Source organism: Anomaloglossus baeobatrachus, chromosome 7 (genome assembly GCF_048569485.1).
Source record: "Anomaloglossus baeobatrachus isolate aAnoBae1 chromosome 7, aAnoBae1.hap1, whole genome shotgun sequence".
NCBI lineage: Eukaryota > Metazoa > Chordata > Amphibia > Anura > Aromobatidae > Anomaloglossus > Anomaloglossus baeobatrachus.
The window spans coordinates 240,647,406-240,667,647 of NC_134359.1; positions in this window are offsets into that span (position 1 = coordinate 240,647,406).

The window sequence follows — 20,242 nt, forward strand, 5'->3', positions numbered from 1 at the left end:
CAGAAGGCAGGACGAACAAGTTGTCTGATTTGCGGAAAGGCGCAGTTCTTGAGACGTAAGTCCTGAGCGCTCGCACTAAGTCCAGAGTGTGCAGTGACCTTTCCAAGGAATGAGTGGGTGCCGGACAAAAAGATGGAAGCACGATCTCTTCATTCAGGTGAAAAGGAGACACCACCTTCGGAAGGAGCGAAGGAGACAGGCGCAGGACAACCTTGTCCTGGTGAAAAACAAGAAAAGGAGAATGGCACGAAAGAGCTGCCAGTGCAGACGTTCTCCTGATTGAAGTGACCGCCACCAAAAAAAACACTTTCCAGGACAAGTGTGAGAATGAGGCTTCTTTGAGAGTTCAAATGGAGTCAGTTGGAGGGTTCCTAAAACCAAATTAAGATCCCATGGTTCTAGCGGAGCCAGATATGGCGGATTCAGATGGGCGACTCCTTGGATGAATGTCTTGACCTGTGGACGCGATGCCAGATTTCTCTGGAAAAAAAACAGACAGACGAAACCTGGCCCTTGATAGTTGCCAGCGAGAGACCCGCTTGTAACCCTGCCTAAAAGAACGCCAGTAGCGTCGGGAGTGACAGAACTAACGGGGAGGGATTGCCGTTGACCTCACACCACTGAAGAAAAGCCTTCCAGGTGCAGTAATAGATCTTTGAGGATGAAGGCTTCCGAGCCCTGATCATAGTCTGTATCACACTGCGACAGCAGGTCTGGACGATCTGGAAGCCGCCATGGGGTGTCTGCGACGAGCTGTGCGAGTTCTGAGAATCACGCTCGCCTGGGCCATTCTGGGGCGATGAGAATCACTGGAATGCCCTCTGCCTTGATTTTCTTGAGGACTCTTGGGATCAGTGGAAGCGGTGGGAAGATGAACAGAAGTCTGAACTGATTCCACGGAAGAATGAGGGCGTCGACTCCTAGCGCCTGCTGGTCGTGGTAACGGGAGATGAACTGTGGGACTTTGTTGTTGAACCGCGAGGCCATCAGGTCCACATCTGGAGTCCCCCATCTTTGGCAGATCTGTTCGAAAACTTGTCTGTTGAGAGACCATTCGCCCGAAGCCAGACCCTGTCTGCTGAGATAGTCTGCCTCCCAATTTTCCACGCCGGGGATATATACCGTGGAGATCCTGGAGTGGTGCGACTGTCCACTGTATGATCTTCTTCACCTCTCTCATTGCCATGACGCTCCTCGTGCCGCCCTGGTGATTGATGCATGCCACCGCCGTGGCGTTGTCCGACTGTATTCTGATTGGAGACCCCTGTATAAGGCGCTGAAAAGCTTGCAAGGCTCGAAGGACCGCTCTGATCTCCGAAACGTTGATCGGGAGCCGGCTTTCCCGGGAGGACCACTGTCCGTGAGCCGTGTGATGATGGAACACCGCTCCCCAGCCCAGAAGGCTGGCATCGGTGGTGACTGTCTGCCAGTGTACCAGAAAGAATGACATTCCCTTGGAGAGATTTTGTCTGTTGGTCCACCAGAGCAGAGAGCGGCGGACTTCCAGGGACAAATTTATCTTGCGATCCAGGGTGAATAGAGACTTGTCCCAATTGTGCATCAGAGATAGCTGAAGGGGGCGAAGGTGAAAGCGGGCGAACGTAACTGCCTCTATTGCCGCCACCATCCGACCGAGGGCCCTCATACTGAATCGTATGGACACCGCTCTGGAGTGGTGGAGGGTCTGGATATCTTTCCGGAGGGAGGTAATCTTACCCTGTAGGAGGGACACACGTCCTTGGATGGTATCGAACTCCATGCCGAGGAATGTGATCCGGCAGGCCGGGATCAAAGAGGACTTCTTCCGATTGATGATCCAACCGAGCCGGGACAGAGTATCGATGGTAACCTGGACACTTAGAAGACAGTCGTTGAAAGAGGACCCCTTGATCAGCAAGTCATCCAGGTACGGAATCACCAAAACTCCTCTGGAGTGCAGGATCGACATGGCAGCAGCCATGACGTTCTTGAATACTCGGGGCGCAGACGCAAGACCGAAAGGAAGGGCAGTAAACTGATAATGATCGTCTGCCACGGCAAAGCGCAGGAATCTCTGGTGCTGATGTGCAATCGGGATGTGCAGATATGCATCCTGTATGTCCAGAGAGGCGAGGAATTCGCCGACCTCCATGGAGGCAATGACCGATCGGAGGGACTCCATGCGAAATTTTCGGGGTCTGACGTACCTGTTGAGGATCTTTAGGTCGAGAACAGGGCGCACGGTGCCATCCTTTTTGGGGACAACAAAGAGGTTTGAGTAGACTCCCCTGAACTGTTCCGAATTTGGGACCGGAACCACGACCCCTGAGCGGTGTAGAGATTCGATGGCGTGAAGAAAAGGGCGAGTTCGCGCGTCTGACTCGGGAGGATGGGAAAGGAAAAACCGACTTGGGGGCATTGACGAGAACTCTATCTTGTATCCAGAGACTAGGATTTCTCTGACCCAAGCGTCTGTGATCAAAGGCAGCCAGACGTGTTGGAAAAGAGAAAGGCGCCCCCCCCACCTGGTGTGCGCTGGCGCGCGAAGACCACGAGTCATTTGGAGGACTATCGCTGAGATCTAGATGCTGGTTTGGCTGGCTGGCGTGGTCTAGGACGCCAGGAGGGATTTGTTTTGAGGGACGGGTTCTTCCTGTTTTTCTGTGGGGATCTGTTCCTCCTAGGCTGTGTCGTGGAACTGAAGCTGTGAAAAGGACGAACACCTGAGGTCGGCTGGCGGCGCGGGATAAGTCTTGGTCTCAGCTGGGGAAGGGAGGTGCTCTTTCCTCCCGTAGCCTCGGCGATGATCTGATCGAGCCTGTCCCAAAACAGGCGGCCTCCTGCAAATGGGAGGGCTGTAAGGGATTTCTTTGAAGCCCGGTCTGCATTCCAGGCTCTGAGCCAGACCGCCCGGCGGATTGCCACCGTGTTGCTGGCCGCTTGTGCTGCGCAGTTGGCTGACGCCAGAGATGCGTTAATGATATACTCACCCGCTAGGACAATCTGCGCCGCCATGTTGACGAGCTCGGGATCGCCAGCCTGTGAGAGAAGGCCTCTGCGGAGGGTGTCGGCCCATGTCACCATGGCCTTCGCTACCCAGACGGTGGCGAAAGCCGGCGACAGGGCAGCGCCTACTGCCTCGAAAGCCGAACGGGCGAATCTCTCGATGTTCCGGTCCGTGGCGACACGGAGCGATGTCCCCTGTGGCAGAGATAGAACAGTATGCGAGGCCAGGCGGGAGACCGGAGGGTCGACCACCGGTGAGCCTGCCCATTCTTTCCTGAGATCCTCGGGGAAAGGATAATGTAAATTAATCGACTTACCGTTGTTGAACGTCTTGTCCAGTTGCTGTCTGTGCTTGCGTAAGATCTCAGCGAATTCCGGATGATCGCAGAAAGACCTGTGAACACGTTTAACACGTTTGAAATACCTGTGAACTCTGGGTGGTGGCAGAGTCCGGCTGGAGCTTCAGCGTCTTATTCACCGCGTCGACCAGGCTGTCCACCATACGCCTGACATCAGCTGCCTGGTCCGAGTCCAGCAGTGAGGCTGCATCCGACTCTTCTCCTGAAAAATCAGATGGTCCCGGAGACGAGTGGCGCTCGGGCCTTGGAGGGGAGAGAGACCTCTGGGAGTAATTGGAAGACGAGACCGTGTGGGTTCGCTTCCGCGCTCCAGTAGTCGGGTCTGGGTCAGAACGACTGTCGTCCTGCAGCGGCTGGACCTGTGGGGCATGGCTGAGCGTAGGGAGCGACTGCAAAGCCTGCGCGATGGTCAGACACGCCCTTGACGGAGAATCCACCGACTGGGAGAAAAAAGTCAGCCACTCCGGGGGAGGGAGAGCATTGGGGCCTGAGGCGTCCTGTACTGCTGCAGTAGCGGCGTGGACGGGGGGGCTGGCGGCGTCTGGGGCAATCTGCGTGGGCTGCGGATCGGGAGCGCAAGCTGAGCAGAGGGAGGTAACCTGGCCTTGGGAGAATTTTTCGTTGCAAGACAAGCACGCAAAATGCATTATAAAGGGGGCCTGTTTGGATCGGGAAGACTTAGTTAGGCATGGCTGCTCAGGAGACTCCTACTAGGGACACTAGGGAGGAGACAGGAGATAGTTGGAAGAAAAAACAAAAAAAGTACAAAGTGTCGCTGGTCCCAATGAGGAGCAGCACTCACCCTGGCCTGTGTCCTTCCCGGGTCAGCAGGGGCCTCAGAGTAGCCGGGACAGCCGCAGAGAAAAAATGCTGTTGCTCACCGGCCTGCCTGTGCTGAGGTGAGCCGTTGGTAAGAAAGCGCGGGCTTTTGCCTCTTTTTTTTTTTTTTTTACTGCTGAAGGGGGACGTGCTAGCCGATTAGGTGGCTGTCTCTGGGCAGAATATGCGGGGGGCGGGCCAGGGGAGACGCGCGAGCGCGCAAACGGGGGGGCGGAGCGCTCCGGCCCGAGGTAGGCCCGAAGCCGGGGACTAAATTAGTGAGCGGCGGCCGCCGGGAGCACAGCGCTGCGCGCGGAGCAGATCTTACCTGCGTCCACGCGCGTCGGTCAGATCCATAGGTCCCATCCATGATGTTGCGGCCCCCGGTGAGTGCAGACTGCTTCAGGGATGCTGAGCGGCTGTGATGTAGACTAAAGAGCGCTCCTGCGCTGCAGTGTCAGATCCTTTGCCTGGGCCCAGGGTATAAGGAGAACACTGGGGGAGGCCTGGTGCTGTGAGCGCTCCTGCGCTGCCGAGCCTGACATCCTCAGAGATTCCTAGTCGTCTCCTCCAGAAGCACCCCCTGGGACGGTACCATGGGGGTCGACGGGGAGTGTGTGCCCTTAAAAAATTAATAATGTCAGTCCCCAAGTAGCCCCTGGGGTGGTACCATGGGGCAGGAGGGGGATAGGGCCTGGCGTCTCGAACCCTCAGACAACCCTGGGGACGGTACCCCCTGGGGGAGGAGAAGGCGAGAGTTCTCTCTGATGCAGGGACTTTAACCCTGCAGAAGAGACAAAAAACGTAGAAAGATGAGAATGCTGAGCGGCGCCGTATAGCCCGAAAAAAACGGAAAAAAAGCAATAGCCTAGGCTGAGGTTGGCCCACAGAGATATGGCCCACTTCAGCCTCCTACAACACTAAGCAAAAAACTGGTATAGACCCGCCTCCGGCTCGGGGTGTACACTGCCAGGGAGGAGCTAACTCTTTATGTTCACTTAGTGTCAGCCTCCTAGTCACAGCAGCATACACCCCATGGTCCTGTGTCCCCCAATGAAGACTCAGAGAAAGATTTTACGGTGAGTACACAAAAATCCTTCTTGATCCTGTGTCCCCCAATGAAAGCGATAGAGAAAAACGGATTTCTCTGACACCTCATTGGGGGACACAGGACCATGGGACGTCCTAAAGCAGTCCATGGGTGGGAAAAATAAAAACAAGACAATGCAACCCAAGGACTAGGAACCAGTCCCAGACAGCCTGGAGCACCTACTGAGAGAAGGTGCTCCACTGCCGTTTGAAGAATTGTCCTACCCAGATTTGCCTCAGCTGAAACCTGGGTATGGACTCTGTAATGCTTTGAAAACGAATGTTGGCTAGACCAGGTTGCAGCCTTACACACCTGTTCCACTGAAGCCTGATGCCGAATGGCCCACAAAGCGCCAACTGTTCGCGTGGAATGAGCCCGTAGCCCACTAGGAATGGGCTTGAGTTGCAAGCGGTAGACTTCCTGGATCGCAGAGCGAATCCAGCGAGCCAGAGTCGCCTTTGAAGTTGCCTGTCCCTTCTTAGACCCTCAGGAATGATGAACAAGAGTCAGTTTTCCTAAAGGGGGCTGTCCTGGATATGTAATATCTGAGAGCTCTGAGGAGGTCTAACGAATGCAGAGACCTTTCCACTATTATGAACTGGGTGTGGACAAAAGGAAGGCAGAACAATGTCCTCGTTCAAATGAAACTGGGTAGGAACCTTTGGAAGAAAATCCGGAAGGGGGCGCAGAACCACCTTGTCCTGGTGAAAAATCAGAAAAGGCTCGCGGCAAGAGAGTGCTGCTAGCTCCGAAACCCGTCTGATGGACGTAATTGCCACCAGGAACGTTACCTTCCAGGACCGAAAAACAAGGGAGGATTCCTTGAGAGGTTCAAAGGGGGACCTCTGGAGACCGTCCAGAACGAGATTGAGGTCCCAACGGCCGTTTGTACGGGGGAACTAGATTGGCTCAAAAAATGCAGGTCAAGACCTTCCTCGAGGGCGTTTCCAGTCGGCATTGGTAGAAGATTGAGAGCGTTGAGACCTGCCCTTTAAGGGAACGGAGAGCCACCCTGCAGAAAATCGAGAATTCTGGGGATGGCCAGAGGCAGAGGCTGGACGTTAGTTTCCCTGCACCATGAAAGTAAGATTTTCCACGTACGGTGGTAAATGCGGGATGAAGCAGGCTTTCGGGCGCTGATCATGGTGGAGATAACCGCGGGGGAGAATCCTGCTCTTGTTAATACCCAGGTCTCAATGGCCATGCCGTCAGCTTCAGGGCTCTGGAGTTCTGATGGGAAATGGGCCCTTGTGTCAGCAAGTCTGGGATGTCTGGAAGGCGCCACGGTTCGTCTGCGAGCATTTGTTCTAATTCGGCGTACCAGGCGCGCCTGGGCCGGACTGGTGCTATAAAGTATCATCGGGACTCCCTCTGCCTTGATTTGCCTGATTACCCGCGGCAATAGAGGTAGGGGTGGAAATATGTAAGGCAGGCGGAAATGGAGCCAGGAGCAGACTAGAGCATCCGCGCCGATGGACTTTTCAACCTTGAGGCCATTAGATCCACGTCTGGTGTACCCCAGCGAGTGCAGATGTGAAGGAACACTTCTGGGTGGAGAGACCACTCTTCGGCGGCCAGGCCTTGGCAACTTAGAAGTCTGCTGCCCAGTTCTCTACTCCAGCTATGTGTACCGCTGATATCACTGACCCTGTCGATTCGGCCCAGCTGAGGATCCTGTGGGCTTTGAGATAAGGTGCCTTGCTGCAGGTGTACCCCTTGGCGATTGATGTAGTCTACAGCTGTCGCATTGTCCGATTGGACTCGAATCTGAAGTCCCGCTAGCAGAGGGCAAAATGCCCTGAGCGCGAGGAAGATCACGCAGATTTCCAGGATGTTTATGGTTAGGGAAGACTCCTGGGGCGTCCAACGTCCTTGAGCAGTGTGGTGCCGGTACACTGCTCCCCAGCCTAGGAGGCTGGCGTCCGTGGTCAGGACCAGCCAGTTCGCTGGGAGAAAAGATCTCCCCTTCGAAAGGGATGAGGACCGAAGCCACCAGCGGAGTGCGTACCTGACTGAGGGCGTCAGGTGAAGATGTCTGTCCGGGGAGAAGGGGCTCTTGTCCCAGGCCGCTAGAAGGGCTAGCTGCAGTGGGCGGAGGTGCAGTTTAGCAAAGGGTACTGCTTCCATAGCCGCCACCATCTTGCCGAGCACCTGCATGCTGAATTGATTTGAGCGAGATGGAGGACGTAGAAGGCAGCGTACCGCTCGTTGAAGAGCGATCGACTTGTCCAGGGGGAGATAGATCAAGCCCCGATGGGTGTCCAGGGACATGCCCAGGAAGGTGAAGGATCGTGATGGGATCGGGAATGATTTGTCTAGATTCACTAGCCACCCTAAGCGGGATAGGGTGTCCACAGTGATCTGTACGCTGGTTGAGCAGTCGCGGAAGCAGGGGACCTTGATGAGGAAGTCGTCCAAGTAAGGGAGAACGACTACTCCCCTGGCGTGAAGGACGCTCATGGCGGCCGCCATGACTTTGGTGAAGACCCTTGGTGCGGTGGCAAGGCCGAAGAGTAGAGCTACGAATTGAAAGTGGGAGTCCTGAACTGCGAAGCGGAGGAACTTTTGGTGATCTGGGGCGATGGGTATGTGCAGGTACGCGTCCTTGATGTCTAAGGCGAGGAATTCCCCTTCAACCATGGATGCAATAATGGACCTTAGGGACTCCATTCTGAATCTCCGTACGTGCACATGTTTGTTCAGGTGTTTGAGGTCCAGGATGGGTCGAACTGACCCATCCTTTTTGGGGACCACAAAGAGGTTGGAATAAAAACCCCTGAACTTCATGTCGTCCGGGACAGGTATCACTCCTACTGTTTGGAGCGAGTGGATTGCTGAGAAAAAAGCTTCGCGTCGTTTGAGACTTTAGGGGGTTTGAGAGAAAGAACCGACTCGGGGGTCGGGTCCTGGTAACCGGAAGACACAAGGTCTCGCACCCATTTGTCGTCTGAGGCGGCAGCCCAGATGTGTTGACAAAAGCCGCAGTCGACCTCCTACAATGAGTGTGTCTTCCGGGGCGCCGAAGGAGTCATGAGGGGAGAAAACGTCGTGGACGAGTCTCCCTAGTCCTGGACTGTTTCGGTCTAGGCTGCCATGACGAAGTGGGTTTCGGGGAGAGCTGAGGTCGGTCCCTGCGTAGTCCACGGGTGGGACAGCACGGGATGTCGACCAACCAATGAGTTCCGAAGGAGCGGAACGAGGACTGTGGACGTCTGGTGAAGGTCGTCCTGGACTTAAAGTGGGGGAGGGAGGTACTCTTTCCTCCCGTGGCGTCAGAAATGAGCTTGTCCAGACGTTCGCCAAACAATCGGTCTGGAAAAAAGGGAAGGCCCGTGAGAGACTTCTTGGAGGCAGAGTCCGCTCACCATTGTCAGAGCCAGAGAGCTCTACGGATGGCTATGGTATTTGAGCCGGCAAACGCTGCGCAGGTAGCAGCGTCCATGGAGGCCTGCATGAGGTACTCCGCCACAGCGGTAATTTTGAGCTGTTACCTCTGTGAAGGTATGAGGGAACTGGGATTCCTCAAGCGAAGTGTTAAGGGATTCTGCCCAGACCGAGATCGCCTTTGCGACCCACACAGAGGCAAAGGAGGGCGAGAGGGAGGAACCCGCGGCCTCCAAAGCAGAGCGGGCGAGGTGCTCCACCTGTCTGAGCGTCTTTGTGGCAAAGCGGGAGACCGGGGGGGGGGGTCGACCGAGGGCGGATCGGCCCAGCCCCAGCCCTTAGGGGCAGGTGAGGCAAAAGGGTACCGGGACTCCATGAGGTTTCGGTTACCGAAGCGCCTGTCAGGCTTCTCGCTTTGCTTTGTGAGGATATCCTGAAACTCTGGGTGATCAGCGAAAACCTTTTGGGGTTTCCTTGCCCTCTTAAAGGAGACCGCATGGTCAGTGGTAGTGGATGGGGGATCCTCCACATGCAGAGTTTGGTTGATTGCTGCTATAAGGGAGTCTATTGCAGTTTGATCATCTGGGGAGGCTGAAACCAAGGAATCCTCTTGGTATAAACAGCATTCTCCCTCCTCCAGCTCTTCAGAAGCCGTGGAGCGTGTGGGAGAGCCTGCCCTGTGTTCTCCCGAGGGAGAGCCCGCTGGAGACACCCGGCCGTGTGCTCTTTTCCTGATCCCTGCAACCGGTGAAGCATGTGCCCGGATTATCTTAGAAGGATACTCCATAGGGGTATCCTCAGGCTGCGTTCCGTCCAGGGACCCAGAAGGGTGTGGAGGAGAACATTGCATAGCCAGCACCAGTTTCTGTGACAGTTTTTCCATGGATTGGGACAGAAACTGTGTCCATTCCGGTGGGCTGGGAGCCCTAGGCTCTGGGCTGATGGTTGCGGCGGTGGTGGCAGGGGGGTCTTGGGGGGCTATAGGGGCACAGGACTCACAGAGAGAAGGGACCCTCCTCCTGTGTTTACATGGTAGCTCAGCATGGCAGGCAGTGCAGGCTGAATAATAGACTATGTGGGCCTTAGCACTCTTAGTGCCCTTAGATTTCTGCATGTTCCTAATAGGAGTATGCCAGGAGGGGGAGCAATGCTCAGCAGAGCTACAATTGAAGCAAGCACCTCACCAGAATCAGCCGATGGCCCTGTACTCAGGAAGGAGTAATGGAGATCTTCGCACGCTTTCCTGGGGGGTGGGGCTTATCACGGCCGCGGGGGGCGGGGCTTAGCGCTAAAAGAGTGGGAAGATGAGTCAGTGTGCCCCCCCCCCTGCTGTGGGTAGTAAAAGAAAACAAAAAAAGAGAATTTTGTTTACTTACCGTAAATTCTTTTTCTTATAGTTCCGACATGGGAGACCCAGACCATGGGTGTATAGCTTCTGCCTCCGGAGGACACACAAAGTACTACACTAAAAAGTGTAGCTCCTCCCTCCTAGCATATACACCCCCTGGATAACCAAATCTAGCCAGTTTAGTGCAAAAGCTGAAGGAGGACATCCACCCACAAGTAGAGATAGAGTAAAACCCGGAACAACCGGCACCTCTGTCTACAACAACAGCCGGTGAAAACACACGGAACAAGAAAACTGCCAACAGGCAACAGGGAGGGTGCTGGGTCTCCCATGTCGGAACTATAAGAAAAAGAATTTACGGTAAGTAAACAAAATTCTCTTTTTCTTCATCGTTCCTTATGGGAGACCCAGACCATGGGACGTCTCAAAGCAGTCCATGGGTGGGAATAAACAGAAAACTGAGAAGTAGGCAAAACCTAACTTCACAAATGGGCGACAGCCGCCTGAAGGATGCGTCTGCCTAAGCTCGCATCTGCCGAAGCATGAGCATGCACTTGGTAGTGCTTTGAAAAGGTGTGCAGACTAGACCAAGTGGCAGCCTGACAAACCTGCTGAGCCGTAGCCTGGTGCCTGAAAGCCCAAGAGGCACAGACAGCTCTGGTCGAGTGCGCCTTGATCCCCGGCGGGGGAGGCACCTGAGTACTCTGGTAGGCATCGGATATGCCGACCTAATCCAACGAGCTAGGGTCGGTTTAGAAGCAGAGAGACCCTTGCGCTGACCAGTGGTCAGCACAAAAAGAGAGGTGCACCGCCTAAGAGCAGCGGTGCGTGACACATAGATCCGGAGCGCCCGCACCAGATCTAAAGTATGCAACGCTTTCTCAAAGCGATGAACAGGGGCCGGACAAAGGGAAGGCAATGAAATGTCCTGGTTAAGGTGGAAAGGAGAGACCACCTTAGGAAGAAAGTCCGGAGTCGGACGGAGAACTACCTTGTTTTGGTGAAAAACCAAAAAAGGTGACTCCGAAGAGAGCGCGGCCATGTCAGAGACTCTCCTGAGAGAAGTTATGGCCACCAGAAAGACGACTTTCTGTGAAAGTCGAAACAAAGAAACTTCCCTAAGAGGCTCAAAGGGGGGTTTCTGTAAGGCCGTGAGGACCAGATTAAGGTCCCAGGGATCCAAAGGCCGCCGGTAAGGTGGAATGAGGTGAGATGCGCCCTGCATGAAGGTGCGCACCTGAGCCAGTCGGGCGATACGCCGCTGAAAGAACACTGACAGAGCCGAGACCTGTCCCTTAAGGGAATTGAGGGATAGTCCTAGCTGCAGACCGGAATGTAGAAAGGACAGGATGGTTGGCAAGGAAAAAAGGCCAAGGAGCATGGCCGGAAGAACGACACCAGGACAGGAAAATTCTCCAAGTCCTGTGGTAAATTTTTGCCGAGGAAGACTTCCGAGCCAGAGTCATAGTGGAGATGACTTCGGGAGGAATGCCGGAAGCAGTCAGGATCCAGGACTCAAGAGCCACGCCGTCAATCTAAGAGCCGCAGAATTCTGGCGGAAAAACGGACCTTGAGAGAGAAGGTCTGGGCGGTCCGGGAGATGCCACGGCACCTCTATGGACAGACGGAGCAGGTCTGGGTACCAAGCTCGCCTGGGCCAGTCTGGGGCGATGAGTATGACCCAACGGCCCTCCATTCTGATCTTGCGCAGGACGAAACTGGGACCAATCCTGAACCAGCGCGTCCGCTGCAAAGGCCTGAGGATCGTGGGAGCGAGCCACGTAAACCGGGACCTTGTTGTTGTGCCGGGATGCCATTAGATCCACTTCCGGAGTGCCCCACTTGCGGCAGATCGAGCTGCGAGTCCCGCCCTGGTGATTGATGTAGGCAACTGCTGTCGCGTTGTCTGACTGGACTCGAATGTGCTTGCCCGCCAACAGGTGGTGAAAGGCTACGAGAGCTAGGAGCACAGCTCTGATTTCCAGCACATTGATCGAGAGGACTGATTCGGACGGAGTCCAAATGCCCTGTGCTCGGTGGTGGAGAAATACTGCTCCCCAGCCAGAAAGACTGGCATCCGTGGTGAGGATCACCCAGGACGGGGTCAGGAAGGAGCGTCCCTGAGACAGAGAGAGAGGCCGAAGCCACCACTGGAGAGCTCCTGGCTTGTGGCGACAGAGCCACCAACCTGTGCAAGGAAGAAATCCGCTTGTCCCAACAGCGGAGAATGTCCAGCTGCAGAGGGCGCAGATGGAACTGGGCAAAGGGAACCGCTTCCATTGACGCCACCATCTGACCCAGCACCTGCATGAGGTGCCTGATGGAATGACGGTGGGGCCTCAATAGAGCGCACCGCCAGATGGAGGGAGTGCTGCTTGACTAAGGGCAGCTTGACAAGTGCCGGCAGAGTTTCGAATTGCATCCCTAGGTACGTGAGTTGTTGGGTCGGGGTCAGAGTGGACTTGGGCAGATTGACAAGCCATCCGAATTGAACAAGAGTGGCGAGAGTGAGCGAGACACTCCGCTGACAGTCTGCGCTGGATGAAGCCTTGACAAGAAGGTCGTCCAGGTAAGGAATCACTGCCAACCCCTGGAGGTGCAGAACCGCAACCACTGTTGCCATGACCTTGGTGAATACTCGAGGGGCCGTGGCTAACCCGAAGGGGAGAGCCACGAATTGGAAATGTTCTTCTCCGATTGCAAAACGTAGCCAACGCTGGTGCGAAACTGCAATTGGCACATGCAGATAGGCATCTCTGATGTCGATGGATGCCAGGAAATCCCCTTGGGTCATTGAGGCAATGACTGACCGCAGAGACTCCATGCGAAAATGCCGCACCTGAACATGCTTGTTGAGAAGCTTGAGATCCAAGATGGGCCGGAAGGAACCGTCTTTTTTGGGGACTAGGAAGAGATTTGAATAGAAACCTCTGAACCGTTCCCTGGCGGGAACCGGTACAATTACTCCGTTGGCCTGCAAGGATGCCACGGCCTGAGAGAAGGCGGCGGCCTTGGAGCAGGGGGGAGTTGACAGAAAAAATCTGTTTGGCGGGCTGGAAGAGAACTCTATCCTGTAGCTGTGGGAGATGATATCCCGCACCCACTGGTCGGAGACGTGTTGAAACCACACGTCGCCAAAGTGGGAGAGCCTGCCACCGACCAAGGACGTTGCTGGCTCGGCCAGATAGTCAAGAAGAGGCTGCCTTGGTGGCAGCAGCTCCTGCGGACCCTTGTGGACGCGGCTTCTTGTGCCAGGTGGGCTTCTGGTCCTTGGCCGAGTCAGTGGACGAGGCCGAGGGCTTAGAGGATGACCAGTTAGAGGAACGAAAGGAACGAAACCTCGACTGGTTCCTGCCCTGGACAGGTTTCCTGGCTTTAGTCTGTGGCAAGGAAGTACTCTTCCCCTGCCAGTAGCCTCCTTAATAATTTCATCCAGCTGTTCACCGAACAGCCTGGACCCAGCAAATGGGAGCCCAGCAAGGTACTTCTTTGAGGAAGCATCCGCTTTCCACTCACGAAGCCACAAGATCCTGCGGATAGCGAGGGAATTGGCGGAGGCCACCGCAGTGCGGTGAGAGGCCTCCAGCATGGCAGACATGGCGTAGGCTGAAAAGGCTGAAGCCTGGGAAGTTAAAGCAACCAATTCAGGCATAGAGTCCCTAGTGAGGGTATGCATCTCCTCCAGAGAAGCAGAGATGGCTTTGAGAGCCCACACTGCTGCAAAAGATGGGGAGAACGAGGCCCCTGTCGCCTCATAGACAGACTTGGCCAGGAGGTCAACCTGGCGGTCAGTGCGATCCTGAGTGAGGTGCCATCAGCCACAGATACAACTGTCCGGGCTGAGAGTCTAGACACCGGAGGGTCCACCTTTGGTGAGAGAGCCCACTCCTTGACCACCTCTGGTGGAAAAGGAAAACGGTCATCAGAACCACGCTTAGGAAAGCGTTTGTCAGGACAGGCTCTGGGCTTGGACACAGTGGTCTGAAAACTGGAGTGGTTAAAGAACACACTCCTTGGTCTCTTAGGCAAAGTAAACTGGTGCTTTTCTGCCAGAGAGGGTTGCTCCTCTGATACTGGCGGATTGAGGTCCAGTACAGTATTAATGAACGCAATCAAATCACTAACATCTGCATCCCCCTCAGTCAGATCAATGGGGCACATAGAGGTAGCGTCCGAGCCCCCAGTAAAGATATCCTCCTCGTCCTGCGAATCGGCTCGTGAATCGGAGCCATGGGACGAGGAAGGAGAGGGGTCCCTGCGTTTCCTTTTAGGAGGACGGGGTCTGGGAGCAGATGAAGAATCCTCTGTGAGCTCAGGAGAGCGAGCTGAAGCAGCAGGGGCACCCTGTGAAGGGGGCTAATGCATGCTCAGCAGAGTCCGTGACAGCTCTCCCATGGAGTCAGCAAAGGACTGGGAGATAGACTTAGTAAACAATTCTACCCAAGCCGGGGGTTCAGCCACCAGGGCCGGAGCAGCCAGAGGGACCACTGAGGAGACTCCAGGCTGAGGCACCACCATGTTACAGCAGGCATCACAATGTGGATATGTGCTCGGTTCAGGCAGTACGAGCTTACATGCAGTGCATATTGAGTACAGCCTTGCAGCCTTGCTCCTAGTGAGAGACATGCTGCTGAGGTGGGTGCTCTGCAGTAAGTACACACTCCTTCAGAATGACCCCCAGAGAGTGTAAAATAAAGTCCACAATCAGAGGTTGTGGCTTACCAGACCGACTTGTGTGCCCTCCAGATCCCACAGCTCAGACCCCCAGACAGGTTGCAGAGATGCAGCAGCCAGCGCCGATCAGTGTGAGAACGCTGATAAAATGGCGCCGGAGTGAGGAGGGGGGCAGGGCCTAGTCCAACAGCGGGAACCGGAGGGCCAAGGGGATATACAGGGGAGGGAAACATCTCCTCAGAGAGGAGTGTCCTCCCCTCTGGTGAACGGCCGGTGGGCGGCGCCGCACTGTACCTCTGCATGACTGACATGCAGGGGCAGTGAAACCGAAAGTAGGCCGCAGCTGAAGCCGGGGACTAGATTTTACAAAGCGGCCGGCGAGCAGGCACCCTCGGCGCGGTTCTCAGGGGAAAACCAGAGAACCGGCCGGAAATGTCACCAAAATAACTAACACACTCTCCCCAACAATAAAAAATGCAGGGGACCCCTGACAATAACGTCTCAAATACTTAGCTTGAGAGACGCTGGGCCAGGTCCCTGAGGGATGAGTGCTCCGTCCGGCAGGGTCCTGAGAGGGCTGCGGATGGAGACCGGTCTCCTGCAAAGCAGTGAGAACCGTGCTGGCTCCCACTTCAAGCCAGAGCCCGAGGGATGGTGAAGGAGCGCGGCATGTAAAGGCTCCAGCCTTGAAATCAACCTTAACAGCACCGCCGACACAGTGGGGTGAGAAGGGACATGCCGGGGGTCCAGCTTGGACCCGCTTTTCTTCCAACTCTTTAAAATAAAAAATCAGATGAGAATGCATGTGTGATCCTCCTGAACACAAAGCATTAAACTGGCTAGATTTGGTTATCCAGGGGGTGTATATGCTAGGAGGGAGGAGCTACACTTTTTAGTGTAGTACTTTGTGTGTCCTCCGGAGGCAGAAGCTATACACCCATGGTCTGGGTCTCCCATGAGGAACGATGAAGAAAAAAACGGCGGGAAGGGAGCTTCTGTTATTTTTCCTCCCTCTCCCTCCAGTCAGCACACAGCTTGTCACTGGTGGTTATCAGCCGGCTTTTCTGCTAAAGCAAAAAAACAGAGCAAATATACAGCGTGAGTGCCTGAGCCCTGGGCCCTCCCCCCTGGGGAAAGTATCTGCAGGACTTTCTGCAAACAGGAGGGACTTCCCCCCTCCTCCAGCCAGCAAGCTAGAGAAAAGTTAACACTGTGTGCAGGATCCTTGCTCCTTGCACATAAATATTGTAAATGTCCTGGGAACCTTCCCTGAAGCGTCTTTTCTCCCTTTGTCTGGGAAACCAGTCAGGGGGGATCTCACCTTAAAACACTGCTTTCCAGGCAGTGAAAATAACAGAGTCAACTTGCTGTGTCGGTGCCATATTCAACTCAGAGCCTGCAAAGAGGGGCTGAGGAATTGTGCTATAGGGGCACAGGCCTCTACCCTGGGCTTTGGAAAATCGGTGTCTGTGGAACCCGTCATCCAGCCCAGAATCCAGCGTCGCGGGAGGGGGTACGTGGAGGCGACACTCCACGTTCCCGCCCGTTGATTGTAGTGGGAGATCGGTCCCAAAAGGAAACAGTCGCCCTCAAAAAAATAAACCTTGAAAGGAAATGCCTCCTACAGACACTAAGCTAAAACTGAGCTTGCCTGGCCCGGCCAGGGGGTGTATACTGCAGAGGAGGAGCTATGGTTTTGCATCTATTTAGTGTCCTCCTATGGATAGGCAGCATAACACCCATGGTCCTGTGTCCCCCAATGAGGCGTCAGAGAAAAATATATATATATTTATTATATGCATACATACATACATACATACATACATACACATATATATATTTATGTAATAGTACAGACCAAAAGTTTGGACACACCTTCTCATCTCTAGAACAACTGTTAAGAGGAGACTTTGTGCAGCAGGCCTTCATGGTAAAGAAGGGAATTTTGTTTACTTACCGTAAATTCCTTTTCTTCTAGCTCCTATTGGGAGACCCAGACAATTGGGTGTATAGCTTCTGCCTCCGGAGGCCACACAAAGTATTACACTTTTAAAAAAGTGTAACCCCTCCCCTCTGCCTATACACCCTCCCGTGGATCACGGGCTCCTCAGTTTTGGTGCAAAAGCAGGAAGGAGAAAACTTATAAATTGGTCTAGGGTAAATTCAATCCGAAGGATGTTCGGAGAACTGAAGACCATGAACCAAAAGAACAATTCAACATGAACAACATGTGTACACAAAAGAACAACCAGCCCGAAGGGAACAGGGGCGGGTGCTGGGTCTTCCAATAGGAGCTAGAAGAAAAGGAATTTACGGTAAGTAAACAAAATTCCCTTCTTTGTCGCTCCATTGGGAGACCCAGACAATTGGGACGTCCAAGAGCAGTCCCTGGGTGGGTAAAAGAATACCTCAATAAACAAGAGCCGAAAAAAACGGCCCCCTCTTACAGGTGGGCAACCGCCGCCTGGAAGACTCGCCTACCTAGACTGGCGTCTGCCGAAGCATAGGTATGCACTTGATAGTGTTTCGTGAAAGTGTGCAGACTAGACCACGTAGCTGCCTGACACACCTGCTGAGCCGTAGCCCGGTGCCGCAATGCCCAGGACGCACCCACGGCTCTGGTAGAATGGGCTTTCAGCCCTGAAGGAAGCGGAAGCCCAGTAGAACGGTTGGCTTCGAGAATCGGTTCCTTGATCCACCTAGCCAAGGTTGACTTGGAAGCCTGCGAACCCTTACGCTGGCCAGCGACAAGGACAAAGAGCGCATCTGAACGACGCAGGGGCGCCGTGCGAGACACGTAGAGCCGGAGTGCTCTCACCAGATCCAAAGAGTGCAAATCCTTTTCACATTGGTGAATTGGATGAGGGCAAAATGAAGGCAAGGAGATATCCTGATTGAGATGAAAAGGGGATACCACCTTAGGGAGAAATTCCGGGACCGGACGCAGAACCACCTTATCCTGGTGAAACACCAGGAAGGGGGCTTTGCATGACAGCGCTGCAAGCTCAGACACTCTCCGGAGTGATGTGACTGCCACTAGAAAGGCCACCTTCTGCGAAAGACGTGATAGAGAGACATCCCGCAGCGGCTCGAAAGGTGGTTTCTGAAGAGCCATTAGCACCCTGTTAAGATCCCAGGGTTCCAGCGGACGCTTGTAAGGTGGGACTATGTGGCAAACCCCCTGCAGGAACGTGCGGACCTGCGGAAGCCTGGCTAGGCGCTTTTGAAAAAATACGGAGAGCGCCGATACTTGGCCCTTGAGAGAGCCGAGTGACAAACCCTTGTCCATTCCGGATTGAAGGAATGAAAGAAAAGTGGGAAAGGCAAACGGCCATGGAGGAAAACCGTTATCAGAGCACCAGGATAAGAAGATTTGCCAAGACCTGTAATACATCTTGGCGGACGTTGGCTTCCTGGCCTGTCTCATGGTGGCAATGACATCCTGAGATAACCCTGAAGACGCTAGGAGCCAGGACTCAATGGCCACACAGTCAGGTTGAGGGCCACAGAATTCAGATGGAAAAATGCCCCTTGTGACAGCAAGTCTGGGCGGTCTGGAAGCGCCCACGGTTGACCCACCGTGAGATGCCACAGATCCGGGTACCACGACCGCCTCGACCAGTCTGGAGCGATGAGAATGGCGCGACGGCAGTCGGACCTGATCTTGCGTAACACTCTGGGCAGCATCGCCAGAGGAGGAAACACATAAGGCAGTCGAAACTGCGACCAATCTTGAACTAACGTGTCCGCCGCCAGAGCTCTGTGATCCTGAGACCGTGCCATGAATGCCGGGACTTTGTTGTTGTGCCGTGACGCCATGAGATCGACGTCCGGCGTTCCCCAGCGGCGACAGCTCTCTTGAAACACTTCTGGGTGCAGAGACAATTCCCCCGCATCCATGCCCTGACGACTGAGAAAATCTGCTTCCCAGTTTTCTACGCCCGGGATGTGAACTGCGGAGATGGTGGAGGCTGTGGCTTCCACCCACTGCAGAATCCGCCGGACTTCCTGGAAGGCTTGGCGACTGCGAGTGCCGCCTTGGTGGTTGATGTATGCGACGGCAGTGGCGTTGTCCGACTGGATACGGATCTGACTGCCCTCCAGCCACCGATGGAAAGCCAATAGGGCTAGATACACTGCCCTTATCTCCAGAATATTGATCTGAAGGGATGACTATCGGAGTCCAGGTTCCCTGAGCCCTGTGGTGGAGAAAAACCGCTCCCCACCCTGACAGGCTCGCGTCCGTGGTGACCACAGCCCAGGTTGGGGGTAGGAAGGATTTTCCCTGCGATAGAGAATTGGGAAGGAGCCACCACTGAAGTGACGTCTTGGTTGCAAGGGAAAGAGACGTTCCTGTCGAGGGAAGCCGACCTCCTGTCCCATTTTCGGAGAATGTCCCATTGGAGTGGCCGTAGATGGAATTGCGCGAACGGCACTGCCTCCATAGCTGCCACCATCTTCCCCAGGAAGTGCATGAGGCGCCTTAAGGGGTGTGACTGATTCCGAAGAAGTGATTGCACCCCTGCCTGCAGAGAAAGCTGTTTGTCCCACGGTAGCTTGACTACCGCTGGCTGTGTATGAAACTCCATCCCAAGGTAAGTCAGCGATTGGGTCGGTGTCAACTTGGATTTCGGGAAGTTGATGATCCACCCGAACTGCTGGAGAGTCGCCAGAGCGACGGTAAGGCTTTGTTGACACGCCACCCGAGAAGGGGCCTTGACTAGGAGATCGTCTAAGTAGGGGATCACCGAGTGGCCCTGAGAGGGAAGGACCGCCACGACGGATGCCATGACTTTGGTGAAAACCCGTGGGGCTGTCGCCAGGCTGAAAGGCAATGCCACGAACTGAAGGTGTTCGTCCCCGATGGCGAAACGCAAGAAACGTTGATGTTCGGGTGCGATCGGCACGTGGAGATAAGCATCCTTGATGTCGATCGATGCTAGGAAGTCTCCTTGTGACATCGAGGCGATGACCGAGCGGAGAGATTCCATCCGAAACCGTCTGGTTCTCACATGTCTGTTGAGTAGCTTGAGGTCCAGAACTGGACGGAATGATCAGTCCTTTTTTGGCACCACGAACAAGTTGGAGTAAAAGCCGCGACCACGTTCCTGAAGGGGAACGGGGATCACAACTCCTGTCTTCAGAGCGTCCACTGCCTGAAAAAGTGCGTCGGCCTGAGCGGGAGGCGGAGAGGTTCTGAAGAAACGAGCCGCAGGACGAGAGCTGAACTCTATCCTGTAACCTTGAGACAGAATGTCTCTCACCCATCGGTCTTGAACATGTGGCCACCAGGCGTCGCCAAAGCGGGAGAGCCTGCCACCGACTGAGGATGTGGCTAGGGGAGGCCGAGAGTCATGAGGAGGCCGTCTTGGAGGCAGTGCCTCCTGCGGCCTTTTGGGGGCGTGACTTGGACCACCACGCATAGGAGTTCCTCTGGCCTTTCTCCTGCCTGCTGGACGAAGAGGATTGGGGCTTGGCGGAGGGACGAAAGGACAAAACCTCGATTGTATTTTTCGTTGCTGAGGTCTCCTAGGTTTGGACTGGGGTAAGGAGGAGTCCTTTCCCTTGGATTCCTTAATAATC